Raw genomic sequence first — 20,857 nt, 5'->3', positions numbered from 1 at the left:
AAATGTGTTTAGAGTAAAAAGTGTATTTATTTGCATATGTCTATGCAGGGTATACTGCTGTGTGTTGCTTGTTTTGCCAGGGGAACTCATGGAAATCTTTGAGTCATAGGAGAAGTTGTACTTTTAACTATTAAAATGTACTTGTGAATTAGTTCAGAAAATTGTGTTGATGATGAGATCATATAAGTGACAATCAACTGTGAAGACAAATTAAAAATGTGAAGGTAATTTCCGCTACTTTACTGCATTGATTCTATCTCAACAATCACAATTTTCTCCATTCTTTTCTTTAAAGTCAGTTTTTAATCAGCTGAAGTGGGGTCACTGACGATATATGTCTGTTATTTAGTAACGTGTGAGATGACAGTGCAAAGTGCTCATTCTCAGCGCTATTGATGAGGTCTGAAAGCTTCTCTAATTAGCCCAATGCTTAGTATCATGTTAGAGCTGTCTGTAGTGCAAGCGGTTGATTAGTCCATGATACCATATTTAATATTTGAGTAGTGATGGGCAAGACTAAATACATTACTGTATCCTTCTGTTTGAACTTTAAAAGATGCGGACAAATGTGTATTTTTTTTAAGTTAAATATGTGTAATTTCCGTTATAATTAATGTTTGCAGTATGGTTTCACTCAGAAATTTGTCAGTTTTGGTTCTGCAGCCTTTGAGGAGTTTTTCCAAGAAGAAAGTTGATTTTAATCAATAGATCTTGGGTAAGTTCCACAATTCGATGTGTTTAAAAAAACTGTTCCTGTGCTGAGATAATGTTATATATGTGCCCCTGCTATGTACTGTGTAATGGCCGTGTCTGACCGAACTGGAATATGGTCTGATCATACCACAGCTCCTGGGCAGGGGAGGATGCACAAAAGTATACAGACATTACAGCACGGGATTGCAGCTGATTCTTTTTGTGAGTTAAAACATTTCCCGTCCTATTTTTAAAAATGTTTTAACTCAAAGAATAATTTTCAATCCAATGCTGTAAGGTCTTTATACTCTTTTGCTTCCTCCCCTGCCTGGCAGCTGTGGTATGACCAGACCATGTCCCTGTACAGTCAGGCACAGCCATTAGGGCATGTGCGCACACTGCGTCCTGTCCATTACAGAAATAAATGCATCCTCTGGCAGTTTCTGATTTTGACATTTTTGCTTTTGTCAAAAAAACCACAAGAAATATGCATGCGTTTTGAGCGCATTTTCCATGCATTTTAAGCACTTTTTCCATGCATTTTCCATGCTGAAATTTTGATGCGTTTACAAAACTTTGTCAATGGAAAATAAAGTTTCTTCATTCAAATACCATGAGAAAAAAAAAAATAAATAACTATGACATTTCTTGCTTCTACTCATTCACTATAATGTGAATATTCTGAAAAATTATATTAAATAATATTTATTAATTAAAATCAAATATAGTACGACTCTGGTTTTATTTAGGGCTGAATGTGAGGTCAACAGTAACCCTCTTGACCTCATTTCCACGCCCAAACACATGCTTATTTGATGTCAAAAAAGCATGCGGATTGCAACAAAAATGAATGGAAAACGCAATGTTTTGTATTTTGGATGCGTTTACAAAAATCTCATTGACTTCAATGATAGCTAAACGCTGTCAAAACGCACTGAAGAAGTGACATGCTGCATTTTTAAATGCAGAGATTTTGTCAAATTTTTGACACTCGAAACGCTTTGTTTAAAAAAGCATCGTGCACATGAATTTTGCATGATTCTCATAGACTTTGCATTGAAAGCAAAACTCATGCATTTTGACAATGAGACGCTGCTGCGTAAAACGCTGCGGAAACGCTAGAAAAATGCAACGTGCGCACAAGCCCTTACACAGTGCGTAGTAGGAGTACATTTATAAGATTATCTCAGCACAGGAACATTTTCTGTAAACACATCCAATTGTGGAAATTATTATTTCAAGATCTAGTGATTAAAATTAACTTTGAAAGTAACTTTGCTTGTTGTAAAACCCTTTTAAAGACTTCAGAAATTAAACTAACATTTTTTTTAATTAAACCAAACTGTAAATTTTAATTTTAATCGAAAATACCCATATTTAACTTTAAAAGATAAGGACATATTTATATTTTTTTAAGTTCCAATGGAAGAATACAGTTGTAGAATTAGTCCATGTTACCATATTTAATATTTGAGCAGTGATTTGTAACACTTGCACTACTTTGTTGGTGGGAGTACCCCTTTAAGTATCACAGTGCAGACTGAGATATCCTGACATCTATTAGCGCATTTGCCCATCTGCAGAATCCAAAGCCTTTTCTCCCTTCTCCCGAATGATCTTCTAAGCTGATTTGGTCTTATGGTTTTTCTCTCAGCGAATACATGATTATCATTTTACAGGGAATGTGTCATCATAAAAAGACCTGGTCTTTAAAACAGGTTTTTACAGTACAGACCAAAAGTTTGGACACACCTTCTCATTCAAAGAGTTTTCTTTATTTTCATGACTCTAAAAATTGTAGATTCACATTGAAAGCATCAAAACTATGAATTAGAACATGTGGAATGAAATACTTAAAAAAGTGTGAAAAAAACTGAAAATATGTCTTATATTTTAGGTTCTTCAAAGTAGCCACCTTTTGCTTTAATTACTGCTTTGCACACTCTTGGCATTCTCTTGATGAGCTTCAAGAGGGAGTCACCGGAAATGGTTTTCCAACAGTCTTGAAGGAGTTCCCAGAGATTAGCACTTGTTGGCCCTTTTGCCTTCACTCTGCGATCCAGCTCACCCCAAACCATCTCGATTGGGTTCAGGTCTGGTGACTGTGGAGGCCAGGTCATCTGGCGTAGCACCCCATCACTCTCCTTCTTAGTCAAATAGCCCTTACACAGCCTGGAGGTGTGTTTGGGGTCATTGTCCTGTTGGAAAATAAATGATGGTCTAACTAAATACAAACCGGATGGAATAGCACGCCGCTGCAAGATGCTGTGGTAGGCATTCCTGTTCTGTATGCCTTCAATTTTGAATAAATCCCCAACAGTGTCCCCAGCAAAGCACCCCCACACCATCACACCTCCTCCTCTCTCCTCTATGCTTCACGGTGGAAACCAGGCATGTAGAGTCCATCACCTTTTTTACAAAGACACGGTAGTTGGATCCAAAGATCTCAAATTTGGACTCATCAGACCAAAGCACAGATTTCCACTGGTCAAATGTCCATTCCCTGTGTTCTTTAGCCCAAACAAGTCTCTTCTGCTTGTTGCCTGTCCTTAGCAGTGGTTTCCTAGCAGCTATTTTACCATGAAGGCCTACTGCACAAAGTCTCCTCTTAAGGCCCTGTCACACACAGAGATAAATCTGCGGTAGATCTGTGGTTGCAGTGAAATTGTGGACAATCAGTGCCAGGTTTGTGGCTGTGTACAAATGGAACAATATGTCCATGATTTCACTGCAACCACAGATCTGCCAAAGATTTATCTATGTGTGTGACAGGGCCTTTAATAGTTGTTCTACAGATGAGAAGGTGTGTCCAAACTTTTAATACAGATTTTAATATAAAAAATGGCCAACATTACCCTTTAAAGTACTCAGAATAGTACTAAATTTTGATATTGCCTATATGACAACCCAGAGCTGCATTTAAATTCCATTTATTACTATTATATTCTATGAATTTATAGCTGTATATTTTGTTATAATAAAATAATTGTCTGCCATCATGTTCTTATTAGAGATGAGCGAACCTCTAGAGGCTCGAGTTCGACTCGGTTTGTCGAACGGAGGCCGCGTTCGAGTTCGGTTCGGCGAGCCGTTTGACGAACCTCTCGAACCCCATTGAAACCAATGGGAGGCAAACACAAACACAAACACATAAAAACACATTATAAATGTACACATACAGTTAATAAACATTGCTATAACACTTACCTGTCCCCGCAATGCGTCCTGCACTCTGTCTCCCGCCACTTTTCCTTCCGATAATCGCTGCATCCTCCCGGTAACCAGCACCAGTATAGGACCTATCGTGACGTCAAAATAGCGATGTGACCAGTCACGTGTCTATTATCTCATTGGCTACAGACTGGTCATATGGCTTTGACGTCATGCTAGGACCTGTCAGTGCATCTCTCCAGTATGCGGTGATCATTTGTGTATCTCCGTGTAGCAGGGACATGCTCTGGCACACAGTCAACTCCCCGTTCTGCTTCCCCATTCCATTATTCACCGGCTGCCACAGCCGGTCAATAACGGAGATCACCGTTGCTATAGCAACGCACCTATCAGCGGTGATGTCACCGCTTACAGGCAGCAGCTTCTGGTCACTCACGGAGTGAAAAGACTGCTCGGGAACAGCAGCGTCTTCCTCCCATGCAGCACTGCTGATGTAGCAGAGCTGCATGGGTTGAAGGAGAAAGAAGACAGAAGAGCAGGATCGTGGAGGGATAAGAGGGAGTAATAAACATGGAGTCTCTAAGTGTGTCTGTGTATTTATTTCTATTAAAGTATTTTTTCTCTGTGTGGTGTCTTTTTTTTAACCCTTTATTGGAGATTCTTAATGGCTGGGTCAAACTTGCCTGACATTAAGAATCTCTGACTTAATACTAGCTAGTAAAACAAAGCTAGTATTAACTCATAATTACCCAGCAAGCCATCCGGCTCCAGGGCTGTTGGAAGAGTTAGATACAGCGCCAGATGATGGCGCTTCTATGAAAGCGCCATTTTTTGGGGCGGCTGCGGATTGCAATTTGCAGCAGAGGGGCCCAGAAAGCTCGGGCTAACCTGTGGTGCGGATTCCAATTCCCAGCTGCCTAGTTGTACCTGGCTGAACCCAAAAATGGGGCGAAGCTCATGTCGTTTTTTTTTTTTAATTATTTCATGAAATTCATGAACTAATTAAAAAAAGGGCTTCCCTATTTCTTTTGTATCCAGATGGGTACAAATAGGCAGCTGGGGGTTGGGGGCAGCCGTACCTGCCTGCTATACCTGGCTAGCATACAAAAATATGTCACAGTGTGCGGGCCGTGTGACATCAATTCTGCCAGAGAAAAAATGGACATGTGTCCACGTGTGCGTGCAGGGCTACACGGTGCATGTTAAAACACGCACATGTGAGTTAACCCATAGAATAACTTGGGTACGTGTGGCATCCATGTAAAAAATGGATGTCACACGTACCTAAAACACGGATGTCTGAAACTGTCCTAAGGCATAGTATACACGCCATTCACACTTCTGCTTGTAAATGGTATTTGTGCATTGCCAGGATTCCTGTCTCTTTCGGCACTTTTCCTGTATTGTTCAGTATCCTGCATATGTAATGTTGCTTTATTGAAATTAGTGATGTTTCGCTCAGTGCACAGGCTGATCTACTGTAAAGAAGATACAGCTGGCACTTCAGTAACTTTAGTCTGTACTCAGCAGTTTAAACCATCTTTAAAAGGAGCAGCGATTGCAAGTGAACGCTGAATATAGGGCACAGAGGGAGGCCTGTGCTGGAATATTATGTCGTTTCTCACGTGTTTTCAGCGTCTTGTCATAGAACTGAAAACGTGAGCATTGAACATTTAATTGAATGCATATAACAGGAACATCAAAACTGCTTCCAGAAGACACAAATTATACAGCAGCGAGCTGAAGAGATAAGGTGTTGTACTGTTAGAATGGATTCCCACATGAAATGCAGTTTTTAGTGCCGGATTGTAATGGTGTTTAATTATAAAGAAACATTCTAGGAAATATTTCTACGTCCCACTTAAAGGGAATCTATCAGCAGTTTTTTGTCACCTAATCTGCGAGCAATATAATGTGGAAGTAGACATCCTGATTACAGCTATGTGTTATTTACTGTGGTGCTTGCTGTAGTTTTGATGAAATCACTATTTTATCAGCATGAAATTATCATTTGAAGACTAGTAAATCTTGTAGTCCTCTATATTCATGAGCTTTGTATAACCCCACCCCCTCCTCTGATTTGCACCTTCCTGTGTACACTTTACATGGGCAGAAAATTGGTACTCATTGCTGTATGCGGGGTTATACAGAGCTCAGCATTCAGAGAATTGCTAGAGCTGCAGCAGATAAAAAAGGGATTTTATGAAAATGACAGCAAACAGCTCAGTAATTGACACATAGCTGGAGTCAGGGTTTCTGTCTCTACATTATGTTGCTCACAGATGAGGTAGAAAATGTGATACCCCTAAACTAGTCAGGGTGTCACAGGGTACTGCACTCCTATCTCTTTTGGTGCAGAGCTCAACCCCCATGGTTCAGGTATTCTAACCTTTGGTATTGCTCCATCAGCATTCAAATCCTAACCACACCTCACACCACAAGGCACACCAGTGGGTGGTCTAGCTGGAACAGGGCCACCCGCTTAGGGGGTCAGACAGACTGGTGGGAGGGGCTGAATGAGTCGAGTGGTAGCCCTAAGAGAGTGAGGAGCTGGAGGTCCCTTGGAGACGTTAGATAGGTCGCAGTTGATGTCTGGGACCGGAGGAGTCAGAGACCCGGTCGCAGTGTATAAGAAAGGGGTGCCAGACTTAGTTTGAAAGAACGGTCAGCACTGGAAAATCTAGTAACCGAACCGGTACGAGCACGGTGGGGTGCTGGATCCCAGATCAGGGAGCAGCTTCACGCAACCTGATAATTAACCTGTGGAGGATAGTCTCTTTATGAATTTTTTCCAAGAGCTCAGAGATCGAAGGCATCGAAGGCGGCCCATTGAAATCCAAAGTGTCAGCCATCGAGAGCACAGCTCCTCTATTTAATTATAGGGAGCGGGACCCCGACACTTTCAGGCCAAGGGGTCACTCAGAACATCTAAATTCTAGTGCATGGAGGCAGGTTACAGACCATCAGCAATACCTACGGGAGCGGACTCCCGGACGAGCTCCCCTGAAGTGGCAGCGGCACCCAGAGACTTGGTTTACTACTGTGTCAGAGTCTGCTTTATGGTCGCATCAACACCAACACAGCCTGAGTGAGTACGCTGCCTTCCCCTGTGTCCAACCTGTACTACGCTCACTTACACACCACCATCCAGAGTCCCAGGGCCTCCCCTATCCATGAAGGGAACATTATCTGGCTGCCCCGCTCCATCTCCCCCGGGTACTCCCATCGGCAGCGGCGGTACTCCCCTTACCGCGAACCACGGGTGGCGTCACAAACATTAATCCCCTGTAAATAACCCCTTTTTCATTTTTGCTTGACCCAACCACTGGGTCCGGAGACCCTCGAGCCATGGAACCCCCGGATCAGAGCAGTCCGACTGCTACAGGGGCGGTTCACAAACAACTGGTGACAGGTTCCCTTTAAGGGGTTTTCCAGGATTCCAGAATAATACAATTTAATACAATAATAAAAATCCTCACCAGTGTAATTCCTCGCCTCTATAGTGCTGGCTCTCCGATAATCCCCGTTTGTTCTGCAGGTGACCATGTGCCATTCACATACATGATTGTTGCTTCCAATCACTGTCTTCAGCAGTCTTATGCTGATTGGCTATAGACGTGAGTAAGCGTCACATGATTTCCTGCTGGGAAATATACAAAAACGTGTGCATTAAAAGGGATGGCTTTACTGTGGTCATGGATTAAATGGAGAAGTATTGTTTTTTTGTTATATTATAATGCATTACTTGCTGTAACAATATTATTTTTGAATACTTTACATCCCCTTTAAGGAAGAAAATGACCAATAGCAACCACCAAATAGTTATCATCTTCTTCAAGGATGCTTATCTGGCTGGGATAATTGTGGAATATTTTGTATTTCTAACATGGGAGGGAGCTGGAGCCAATAATGACGCCATGGCCTGTTGCGCTTCCATGGGCCTCTGACAATTCACAAAAGCAACAATGCACTTTTTATGTGATGATTCAACATCTAAGCCAATTCTCATTTCGTTCAATAAAATCCAGCGATTTATTATCTCTTTTTATCAGGATCCAAAATTCAGTAGCTCCATCCATAAAAGTATTCTATAAATAATGTGGGCATTAGCAGCAAAAATCAGTCACTGCAAACACAGGTAATTAGGTAATTCGCTTCTGACCTCTGCAGTCCTCAGACCTTGGCTTAAGGCTACTTTACACACTGCGATATTGGTCCCGATATCGCTAGTGTGTGTACCCGCCCCCATCTGTTGCGCGACACGGGCAAATCGCTGCCCGTGCCGCACAACATCGCCCAGACCCGTCACACTACTTACCTGCCCGGCGACGTCGCTGTGACCGGCGAACCGCCTCCTTTCTAAGGGGGCGGTCCGTGCGGCGTCACAGCGACGTCACTGAGCGGCCGCCCAATAGCAGCGGAGGGGCGGAGATGAGCGGGACGTAACATCCCGCCCACCTCCTTCCTTCCGCATAGCGGCCGGGAGGCAGGTAAGGAGAGCTTCCTCGTTCCTGCGGCGTCACACGGAGCGATGTGTGCTGCCGCAGGAGCGACGAACTACATCGTTACTGCTGCAGTAACGATAATCGAGAATGGACCCTCATGTCACTGATGAGCGTTTTTGCACGTTTTTGCAACGATGCAAAATCGCTCATCGGTGTCACACGCAGCAACATCGCTAATGCGGCCGGATGTGCGTCACAAATTCCGTGACCCCAACGACTCCGCATTAGCGATGTCGCAGCGTGTAAAGCCCCCTTTAGACTACGGGCTGGACAGGTCAGAAATTATTGTTATTTATGTGCTACTTTTTTGTACAGAGCCTCTGAATTTTTGATCCTTAAGAAAAGAAGTAAAAAACATTTTGTGAATCACTGGGATCCATTGAAGGGTTCCAGAGTTAGAACCTCTCAAAGTGACCGTGGTCAGAATTGTAAAAAATGGCTTGGTCAAGAAGGTGAAAACCAGGCTTAGAGATAAAGGGGTTAAATCACCTCTCCAGTGTTTTTTTATTTTTGGTGCTTCCAATCTAAAATTCCTGACCTTAGGGGTACTTTGCACACTACGACATCGCAGGTGCGATGTCGGTGGGGTCAAATTGAAAATGACGCACTTCCGGCATCGCATGCGACATCGTAGTGTGTAATGGCTCGATGATACGATTAACGAGCGCAAAAGCGTCGTAATCGTATCATCGGTGCAGCGTCGGCGAAATCCATGATTACGCTGACGCAACAGTCCGATGTTGTTCCTCGCTCCTGCGGCAGCACACATCGCTGTGTGTGAAGCCGCAGGAGCGAGGAACATCTCCTACCGGCATCACTGCGGCTTCCGTAGGATATGCGGAAGGAAGGAGGTGGGCGGGATGTTTACATCCCGCTCATCTCCGCCCCTCCGCCCCTATTGGCCGCCTGCCGTGTGACGTCGCAGTGACGCCGCACGACCCGCCCCCTTAATAAAGAGGCGGGTCGCCGGCCAGAGCGACGGTCGCAGGACAGGTGGGTCCATGTGAAGCTGCCGTAGCGATAATGTTCGCTACGGCAGCTATCACAAGGATATCGCTGCTGCGATGGGGGCGGGTACTATCGCGCTCGGCATCGCAGCATTGGCCTGCGATGTCGCAGCGTGCAAAGTACCCCTTACTCTGAGGGTACACTGATACTTGCATATAAAAAATTATTCGCATTCTTATCTAGAAAAGTGGTGCGAGTGAAATCCGTTTGGTATTCCATATGTCACGCGAGTGCTAAACAAGTGTGCAATTTTATTTCTCACCTAGCATCCGTATGACATCCATATGACCTTCTTTTTTTTTCTCAGCAACTATTATTCAACAATCATTTACAGTGTTCTATGCTACTGATTGGTAATGTATCCATAAAAATCAGGTGGCATACGGATGGTCTATGTGACGTCCAATATTTTCCCGCACCCATTAACTTGCATTGGCGAGTCCCAGCGGTTTTACATGACTATGCAAAACACGTTGCAAATTTTTCCTCAGGCCAAATACAGCTGAGAAAAAAAATGCAGATCAGCACTGCCTTATTGAATAACATTGGTACAAGTACAATCCAATTTTTTCTCGGATTGCACGCGTTCGATTTTTTACGCAGGTGTGAGTGAACCCTTATACTCACCCTCTATCACCGACACTCTCATCGGTCTCCAGGAGTTTGTGACCCACCAGCAGCTCCACTGTTTCACTGACCGCGCCAGAGGTCGCAACTCAATACAAGTCAGTGAAAGCATTGTCCTGGCTCTCATAGACTTTTTTGAGAGCTTGTGATGTAACTTCTGACTTTTGGGTAGTTAGAAGATACGGGCACAAAAAGGTGCCATGGAAGTGGAGCAGGGCAGAAGAAAGGTGAAAACGCCGGAGGTTGCGTACAAGACCAGGGGCATGGACCTTGGGTTCAAAGCACCACTCGAATAGTGAAAAAAACAAAACAAAACAGTAGAGTGGTGCTTTAATGTTATAGAAAAAGCTTGAGCCCATATTTTGGTGCAAACTTAATAATAAATATCTCCTGATGTGTATTAACCACTAAACCAATGTTTTATAAAACCATCTTAGTGAATGAGGTTATTGAAATCTCATTCATGTGCTGAGAAAATCCACGGCGTGAATTGATTGGCTCTGTGGAATTGACATTTACTGTCAATTATGCTGCAGATATTTTCCACTGATTTCATCCTTTGCAATTCAAAGAATGAGGGCAGTGGTAAAGGTCATCATTTGCCTACTAGTAAATGGCAGTAGAGTTCTTGAGAGTAGTTGGAGAGAGTAGCTTGACAGTGGAGGAGAGCAGTCAAGTTCAAGGGCAGACCTGTGACCAGGCCTGCCGATAGTCTACTCAGGTGGCTGGGTTGGAGCCCAGTCACCTCTGGCAAGGAGGCAGATGGTGGTGGCCGCCTGCAGGAGCTGGGATTACAGCTGGTGGAACCATAGGGACCGGGGTCGGGTGGTGGGCCGCCTGTACCGAACCGGGGAACTGATTGGAAACCGGAGCACCAGGAGGGGTACTCAGATCTAGTACGAAGCCCAGAATCCACAGGGCTGAATCAAATCAACTGATTGAGGACTGGACTTTAGGACCTTTCCCACACAAGACCCAACTGAAGACAACAGCCCAACCATTAGGGTAAGGCCACCGCCAAGGCATAGAGACCCAAGTGGCCAGCGTCTGCGGGCAAAGAGGGCTCTCCCAACACCCAGCAAGCCGGGGAGCGGACTACCGTTGCTTAGGCATAGGAGTCAAAACATTCACATAAGGAGGTGCAGGAGAAAGGCGGAAACCACCAACCTGTTAAGGGAGAAGCTGCAGCCGGCTGCGGGCCCCGTTCATCATCCCATTTGGTTTACCAGACACTCCAGTGTGTTGTGTCATAGTGAGTACACCAGTGCCTTCGGGCCGCGCACCGCGCCGCACCGCACCAGCACGCACCCATCCCCTCTCCTCAGCACCTCCCTCGGGCCCCTGGGACCATCACTCTCCTACCCACGGAGGGGTCATCACCAATCTGCGCAACACCGTCCCCGGGAGGCCTAGTCAACGGCAGTGGTGGTGTCCATCCATTCACCACAACCCGTGGGTGGCGTCACGAACTTATATCCCTTACAAACCACCGCGGCCCCGGCCGTGGAACTCCCCACCGAAGTCCCTGCATGTAGCGCCAACCCGCTTGCAGAGCGACGTGACCCCCGGATCCGTGAGGAGCTTGAGCCACCCACCGGACGAGCACAGATCCGAGTGGCTCGGCAGCCAGCTGAGCCCGCGGGGCGGTACATATACAGTTTGGCAAAAAATTCATAATTCACTTTTGATTAAAGGACCTCCATTTACACTTCCTGTTAGCCTGGTGGCGGGCCCTCCGTTAGACATTGGAGTAGTATCAGGGAGTCATTTAGCTCCCTCTGCTAATTACTGTGCCTCTAATGGTGGAGGGCAATGTGTGCATTATGAATCATAGCACAGCTCATTGCCTGAGCTGTGCTGTACAGACTGGGAGAAGAGGACCCAAACAAAGCAAACACTAATCGGCTGCGATGCAACCAATCGGTGTTAGCCTTATTAACAGCACCACTTGGCCTGCTTGTTCAATGCAGGGAAAAGTGGTGACGTAAAAAGCCATCAAGATAGAACAGCATTCCGTTCCCTTCCACTACTGTAGCGGCACCTGCAGCAGACCATTCCGTTAGCAGTGATGTGCTTGCTGCTCTCCGATGGTGTTTAATGCTGGGAGGGGGTAGTGACGTACTACTTTCTGCTCATCACAGTGTTAGACGACATCAGAAAGCAGAGCAGCTGTTGTCCGTAGGTCATGCAACAGCTTAAATGGGGAAAACCCCATAGAGATATTTAGGACTTCTATGATGGAGAATATAGTACACAGTCCCACTTTTGGCTGTACTTATCTACAACCTCCTTTATCATGTCCTTCAAGGTTTTATTAAACAGTTCCACAAGACTGTCAGTCTGTGGGTGGTGCACTGAGGTCCTGAATTGCATAATCTGCATGGCTTTGCCCAATTCCCTCATGACCTTTGACGTGAATGGGGTTCCTTGGTCCATCAGGATCTCTTTTGGCAATCCGGTTTGGGAAAATATCTGGACAAGTTACTTGTAACAGACAAATTACTTAATGGTACTGCCTCCGGGTACAATGTAGCATATTCCATGTCCAGTAGGACATACTGACGCCCCCTGGTGGACTTGACCAGGGGTCTTACTAAACTCATGTCTAGGTGATCAAACGGAACCTCATTGATGGGTAATGACACTAAGGGGCTACGGAAATGAGCGACCAGGGTGGTTAGCTCACTAAGGGGCTACGGAAATGAGCGACCGGGGTGGTTAGCTGATCAGTGAGACAAGACCTGCAATATTTCAAAATTTCTCGGTCACAGCCAGGACAGTAGAACCTCTGGAGAATTTGTTTCTGTGTTTTGTCTACTCCCAGATGACCCACTAAGTCACGAGTATGGGTTATGTCTAATACCTTGCGCCTGTAGGGTCCTGGTACTAACAACTGCTCAATGACCTCACTGGGTGTTGGCCTCCGATTTTTAAGCAACCCCATATAGAACAGTTACATAATCAAACTCCCCTTTAAAAGTTAGGTCCCGGAGTCAGGCAGTTCCAAAGTTCTCCTCAGACACCGCAACTTATGAATGTTGGACTTATCTTCATCGCCAACTAGCATACTAGAAGAAAAAACCGTAAAACTTAGACTGTGAAGGGGTTTCTTTAAGGGTACCCTAGCTATTATCCGGTGTAACAAGTCCATGATTAGGCCAACCTCATGTGACTTGGTGCCCCAGTTTGTCTCTATGATCACCCTGGCCACTGGGTAGTCCTTAGCATCCTTATGAATACAGCAGATAACCACCATCCTTCCAGTAATCAGCTGGTGAGGAAGTGTGACCCATTCTAGGATCACTAAAGTTCAATAGACCAGTCATTGACACTCCGTTCACTGTGACGGGACATGCCTGCAGACCCTCACCGGATTGAGAGTCAACACGGCAGAAAGAATATGCATAAAACAAACAATGATGAACTATGTTGCTCAGAGGTCATGGAAGAATGGGCGGCTATGTGACCCTGTCTGTTACACCTCCAACAAATCTTGTCCTTAGCTTGGGTTTTTGGTAACAATTTAGGTGCCGCCTGAGCTTTTGGATGCCCCCTACATGTGGATCCAGTTCCCTTCTTTTGGGTGTTGGCCTCCTTTTGGGAACCCCAGTATGGAAAAGCTATAGTACCTTGTTTCCCCAAGGACCCTTACATGACCTGGTACTTTTCTGTAATGCCACCAATTAATCGGCATTCTGGGGATCTCCCTAGGCAACTCAGTACTGAACCACGCTCGAAACGTACACCTTATTTAAGTTTTCTTCAATTGCACATTTGTGCCTGTTTACAATGCTGCTTTAATCTTTTATGCACATGCACTTTAAATAGTCCATCTTTGCTTTATTTATTTTATATAACTATTGTATTTAACAATGGGGTGCACAAACCTTTGCATGGCACTGTGTGTGTGTATATGTATACACATATATATATATATATATATATATATATATATATATATATATATATATATACACACATATATATATACATATGGTTAATCTAACTTTAACCATTGTTTGACTCTTGATTTAATGAATGATTCATATATGATAAACTGGAAAATTCTTCTTAGCATATTGTATTAAGATGTGACTTTATACTTAAGTCCATCCGCTCTGGTTACTGGTTAGACATGCTTCATGATTGGAATGGACAGGCAAGATACTTGATATTAACAGGAAGAGATCAGGAAAATTAGTTGGGGGTTTTGTTACAAATGCAGTATAATTCAACATAAGGGGAGACCCAGATGGCTAACATTACAGCTGCTACACAAATGGATTAGACTAGATTATTATGAGGCCAACATACGCCAGGTTGTTTATACACATGACGTTATTACTGTGACAAACATTTGGCTTTTAAATTGTGGCAACTCACATTATAAATTGTCAGCAGGAGTTGGCTACATCAAACATCCATGATACATTGTATGAAATTAAATATGTTTGATGTTTTTACCTTCCTGTTGGATTACACTTGTTTTTCTGGTACCAGCTAGTATAATCTCAAGGTTAATTTCTTTGCAAAACCTATACAACTGTTTTAAAAACCATGCAAATTTTACAATTTTAAGACCTGCAATAATTGAGTTACGGAGAACCAGGCTCTCCTGAAATATCTGCTATGTAATTCCATGTATTCACCATAACAATTATGGAACTTCTTTTCCTACAACCCTTAGTACTCCTGTTATTTCTGCTGTATGTATACAATTTCATATACAAACCACTAAATAGAAGATGAGGCAGCACTTCGATAGCTATTAAATCTGATTTATTTAACCATGTTGAGAATGCAAAGCTTCAGCTTGAGCAAAGCTCCATTGTGCATTGAAATGTTGCATTGTTAATATGGGATAAAAATAAGAATTTTACAGCTATTAGAGTGCTGCCTCATCCTTTATTTATGTGGCTTACATCAAGTGATAACCTTTAAAGTTGAGTTTCATGTGTCTTTTCACACGAGATTCATGGACTGTGCTGCTCCACCCATTTTTGTTTCCCTAAATTTAGAACTATGAGTTAGTGTTTCCCTTGTCAAAGACGATTGTCTCTATTCCAGTGTTATCCATCCAATGGATGATCAAATTTAGTACATCGGTAATGGTATTGTTGATAGGACATCCTCTTCAAAGCCAAATATTTTGAAGTTGCATGTACCGAAAGAGGTTTTCCACTACTTAAACATTGATGGCCTATCCTTAAGATATGCACATTTTATAAAAATATTTTAGTGTAGGACTGCCTCAAATGAGATTTGCCGTGACGTGGCGAGGCAGCTCAAGAAATTGCAATTTTTTTGCCAAAAATCTCAAAATTTTTATAATAAGTACAGTTTGGAATTTTTAGTGCTGAAGTGCACATTTAGTGCTGGCTTTTTGTTTTTCTTCATTGTGCATTGAAATGTTGCATTGTTAATATGGGATAAAAATAAGAATTTTACAGCTATTAGAGTGCTGCCTCATCCTTTATTTATGTGGCTTACATCAAGTGGTAACCTTTAAAGTTGAGTTTCATGTGTCTTTTCACACTAGATTCATGGACTGTGCTGCTCCACCCATTTTTGTTTCCCTAAATTTAGAACTATGAGTTAGTGTTTCCCTTGTCAAAGACGATTGTCTCTATTCCAGTGTTATCCATCCAATGGATGATCAAATTTAGTACATCGGTAATGGTATTGTTGATAGGACATCCTCTTCAAAGCCAAATATTTTGAAGTTGCATGTACGAAAGAGGTTTTCCACTACTTAAACATTGATGGCCTATCCTTAAGATAGGTCATCATTGTCTCATTGGCCGTGGTTCGACACCACGCACCCCCGCTGATCAGCTGTTGTCGGTGCCAGCGGGCAGGCAGACGGAAAGTCTCAGTTTCAGAGCTGCAGTGTCAACTGATAGGGGCTGCAGCCGGGTGCTGCACTTCCACCTCTTATTCAAATCAATATAAGGCGGATGTGCTATTACACGACAGGGGAGCTCCGGAACTGAGCATTTCTGGCTCCTCCCCCCCGATGATCTGAAGAGCATATTTCTTAATTGATGTAAAAAGACATAAATCCATGAGACACATTCATTCCTGCTCTGAATGTGTCAAAGGTCATCATAAGTTTGTACTCCCAGACTCTTCTGTCTCTTTGGGACTTGAAATTCCCTTTCAATACCAGCAATTTCATGTCCATGATGCTGTGGTCTGAGTTACAAAAATGTTTGGCCACAGGTAGATCCATCCTTTTTTCTCTAATTGTGTGGCGGTGAGAATTCATCCTTGTCCTGAGCTGTTTTCCTGTCTCCCCTACATACAGACGCCCAGTTGGACATTTAGTACATATAATTAAGTACACCACATTGGTCGTGGTGCAGCTGAAGGTACCTGGGATCTTGTAGTCCTGATGTGATCTTGGAATCTTTATCTTGTCCGTTGTCAATATAAATGGACAGGTCTTACATTTTTTCTGGTTGCAGGGAAATGTTCCTGTTGTTGTATATGTTGTATATGTTGTTAATATGTGACTCTTCAGATTTTGTGTTATACCATGCCTGATGAAGAGACCTGAGTAGTCTCGAAAGCTTGCTATTATTACCATCTTTTCAGTTAGCCATTAAAAGGTATCAACTACTGAGGACTCTCAGTTCTTTTAAACAAACTTTTTTTTATCTCTACTGGCTAACACAGTACAAAGATATAGTTTACCTGTACATAAATGGAGACACCACAATTTTTAGGGACTGTGTAGTGAAATCTAGCACAGCATCTGGGGGAAACCCTTGACAGCATAAAGAAAATCTACAAACCTCATGCAGCTCTTGTCCATTTTCACATTTAAACTTTGGAGTCCAGTCCTGCATTGATAATTATGACATAAGTTTTCCATTTAGCATATTACTTTAGTGTGGATAATGTGGTGATCATCTTGATTACTGAACCTGAAAATAAACAGACACAGGAGATAATAATACAAATATGGGGCAAACAGAAATGGGAAGTAGGGTTAGTGTTACCCACCTATCCCAACTCCAATGCCAAAAATTACTTCTTCCTTTCCCTAAAACAACTCTTTCTGTGTTAGGGTAAGTTCACACAGTGCGTTTTTCGCGGCGTTTGTGCGCGCTTTTCAGGTGCATTTTTGCCCAGAAAACTGCATGACTTTGCTTCCCCCAGCAAAGTCTATGAGTTTTCATTTTTGCTGTCTGCACACAGCGTTTTTTTTCAGCTGTGTTTTTGTGGTGACCACAAAAACGCAGCATGTCAATTATTCCCACGTTTTTCCACCGCATTTTTCATCCATTGAGTGCAATGGGATGTTGAAAGACGCAATGAGAAACGCAAATTGTTATTATAGCTGCATTTTGGTGCATTTTGTTGCATTTCTAAGACCAAAAACGCAGCTATAAACGCAGGAGGTGGGTAGTAAAGTGACATGTATAGGAAGAGGATTCCTTCTGTCAGTAAATACAGAAGCGTGAATCCTCCCGGTACCGTCACCGCTGCGTCCACCTCCAGTCCTGTGCATGTCAGCTCCCGTGCGGCGCCATGTCTGGGCGGGAGGTGGAGGCAGCTGCGAAATCAAAAGTGATAGTAGAAAAAAAAAAATGTCATACTCACCTGTCTGCAGACTCCCGGTGCCATGTCCGCTCCCAGCTCCTCTTCCCGGTACCGCCGCTCCGGCTGTGTGCAGTGTCCCCGGGTACGTATGCCTGCAGGACATGGCGATGGATCACCTGATGCAGTCACCTGACGCGTCAGCTGATCGTAAGACTCGGGGTGACGCCGGCGCCCGGCCGGTTTAACCTATCAGTGGATGTCGTCAGGAGACTTCATCACTGATTACCGGCAGCTCCTGCAGCGATCGGACGGGATCAGACTCGCTCCAGGAGCTGTCGGTAATCAGCACATGAGTGAGTATTTTTTTTTTTTTTTTGCACTGATGCATCAGCTGATTGTATAAACGGCTTTTATACAATCAGCTGCTGTGTGATGGGATTCACATCCTAGAACCTGACATCATCTGATCTCTTTGCCTTCCAGCAAACAGATCAGATGATATTGGATCCGGATTGGACGGCGCGGGACCCTTGACCCAGGATTACTGCGGAGGGGGGTTCTTTATTTCAATAAAGATGGAGTCACTAATTGTGTTGTGTTTTATTTCTAATAAAAATATTTTTCTGTGTAGGGTGTTTTTTTTTATCTTTACTAGAAATTCATGGTGGCCATGTCTAATATTGGCGTGACACCATGAATTTTGGGCTTAAGGACAGCTGATAATATAAAGCTAGCCCTAACACCATTATTACCCAGTGAGTCACCGGCACCAGGGCAGCTGGAAGAGTTGGGTACAGCGCCAGAAGATGGCGCTTCTATGAAAGCGCCATTTTCTGGGGTGGCTGCGGACTGCAATTCGCAGCGGGGGTGCCCAGAAAGCATTGGCACCCTGCACTGTGGATTCCAATCCCCAGCTGCTTAGTTGTACCTGGCTGGACACAAAAATTAGGCGACGCTCACGTCATTTTTTTTTTTAATTATTTCATGAAATTCATGATATAATTAAAAAAAAAAGGGCTTCCCTATATTTTTGGTTCCCAGCCGGGTACAAATAGGCAGCTGGTGGTTGGGGGCAGCCCGTAACTGCCTGCTGTACCCGGCTAGCATACAAAAATATGGCAAAGCCCACGTCATTTTTTTTTTTTGGGGGGGGCAAAGAAATCCTGCATACAGTCCTGGAAGGAGGATGCTGAGCCTTGTAGTTTGACAGCTGCTGTCTGCTCTCCTGCATACTCTATTGGGTGGAGGATGCTGAGCCTTGTAGTTCTGCAGCTGCTGTCTGCTCTCCTGCATACACTATTGGATGCAGCTTGCTGAGCCTTGTAGTTCTGCAGCTGCTGTCTGCTCTCCTGCATACACTAGTGGAGAATGAAGAACATATGGAAGAAGGAAATGACATTAGACCTTTTTTTTTTCAACAATCTTTAATGGCGATGTTCACTGATAAAAAAAAAACGCAGAAAAACGCAGTGAGAAAAAACGCAGCAAAACGCACCAAAATGCGGTAAAAACGCATGCGTTTTTTCATGCGTTTTAAATACGCTGCGTTTCTGTGCGTTTTTAGCACTAAAAAACGCACAAAAACGCAGCGTCAAAAAAACGCAGTGTGTGCACTTAGCCTAAGTCTGTGCTGGGTTACTATTGTAATCTTGCATTATAGATGAGCGGATGTTTCGAAATTCAAATTCTACCTCTTTTTTTCCTAAAATATTTCATTTGTTGCAAATAAATTGATAGTGGAAAGTGTATAATTACTCATAAAATATACATGGGAAATGATGAGGGGGGAAACCAACCTGACCATAAGAGCTTACACTTTACATATGAGAGAAAGAGAGAAGATCCTGCTGATTAAAACATCTCTTACTGTAAAGATAAAGAGGGTCTTACTGACCATAAAAACTTAGATACAGACTTACCCACTGCCTCTGAAGATGGAAAAAGACTCCATACAAACTGTGCTCCACTAAGAACGGATCACCTGCTATAGCACAGGTACTGACCACCACTGAACAAGGTGTGATAATCGTTAAGTTGTTATAGTTGCAGGGCATTAATTTATGAGGAAGCCTGTGCAACAGCGCAAAGTGACGATAGCATGATTTCTGATGCTTCCGTGATGTGGGAAATGCTTCCAGGAAATTTGACTTAAACATGATTCTCCCTGGATTGATCCATTCATCCCTATTTGGCATGTATCCCCAGTGTCATTATTCAACACCTATGATATCTAGTTCTTGCAGCTGTTTACTGCCAGAGTATTATGTAAGAAACTCTTTTGCCAGGTATCTGATTATTTTTTTCAGAAATTTATACCTGTTTTTTAGGTACATGAAAAAAACCTATAAAACGAGAAAATATAATATGAACAACGAATAAATAAAAAAAAATACTGAATGAATAATAAACAAATAATAAATAAAAAAAATAAAATGAATAATGAAAAATACAGATTAAATAAATAATAGATGGTGAATAGAATAATAAATAATGTGAAATGATATGTTACATGATTTGTGTCCACAGCCTCAATTCTACTAATAAGATATCTGAAGCCAACTTGTCTCTACTAAGTTTCATAATGAAGATTAATCAGCACTAGTGATGATTGGACCCATGGATGTCCTGAGTTCGGCCGGACATTCTTTAGAAATTCGGTTCGGGACCTGGACTTAACCTCGGACCCTGAACCCCATATAAATTAATGGAGATCCGAATTTCTGTGCTGTAAAATGGTAAGGGCTAGGGGTTTACAAAAGGAGGCAAAATGGAGGTAAGAGCAGGACAATTGCCCTGCAAACAAATGTGGATAGGGATTCAATAATAAAAAAAAAGTGGGGTCCCACCTTTTTTGATAACCAGAGCAAGTAAAGCAGAAGCTGTGACCTGCAGCCCTCGACCATCTGCTTTACATTGGCTGGTCATCAAAAATAGAGGGGATCACACATCTTTTTTTTAATTTAAGTAAAAAAAATTGAAAAACAGCATGGGTGCTGCCCTATTTTTGATAACCAGCCAAGGTAACACAGATAGGGCTGGTATTATCAGGGTGGGAAGGCCCATGGTTATTTGGTTCCTCTCAACCTAATCCATTAGATGCATCAATTCCAGCACTTTTCACAGGTCTTCTTTGTGCGGTGACAATTGGGGTAATATTTTTGGGGTTGACAGCTCACATCAAGCCTGGGGGTTAATAATGGATAATCATCTATCAGACACCCCCATTACTAACCCAGCGAGTATATAGTTAATAAACACACAGCCACAAACACAGGGAAAAAAAGTTTATTTCAATAAACACTCCC

Source organism: Anomaloglossus baeobatrachus, chromosome 1 (assembly GCF_048569485.1).
Source record: "Anomaloglossus baeobatrachus isolate aAnoBae1 chromosome 1, aAnoBae1.hap1, whole genome shotgun sequence".
NCBI lineage: Eukaryota > Metazoa > Chordata > Amphibia > Anura > Aromobatidae > Anomaloglossus > Anomaloglossus baeobatrachus.
Note: the sequence above shows the minus strand (reverse complement) of the source record.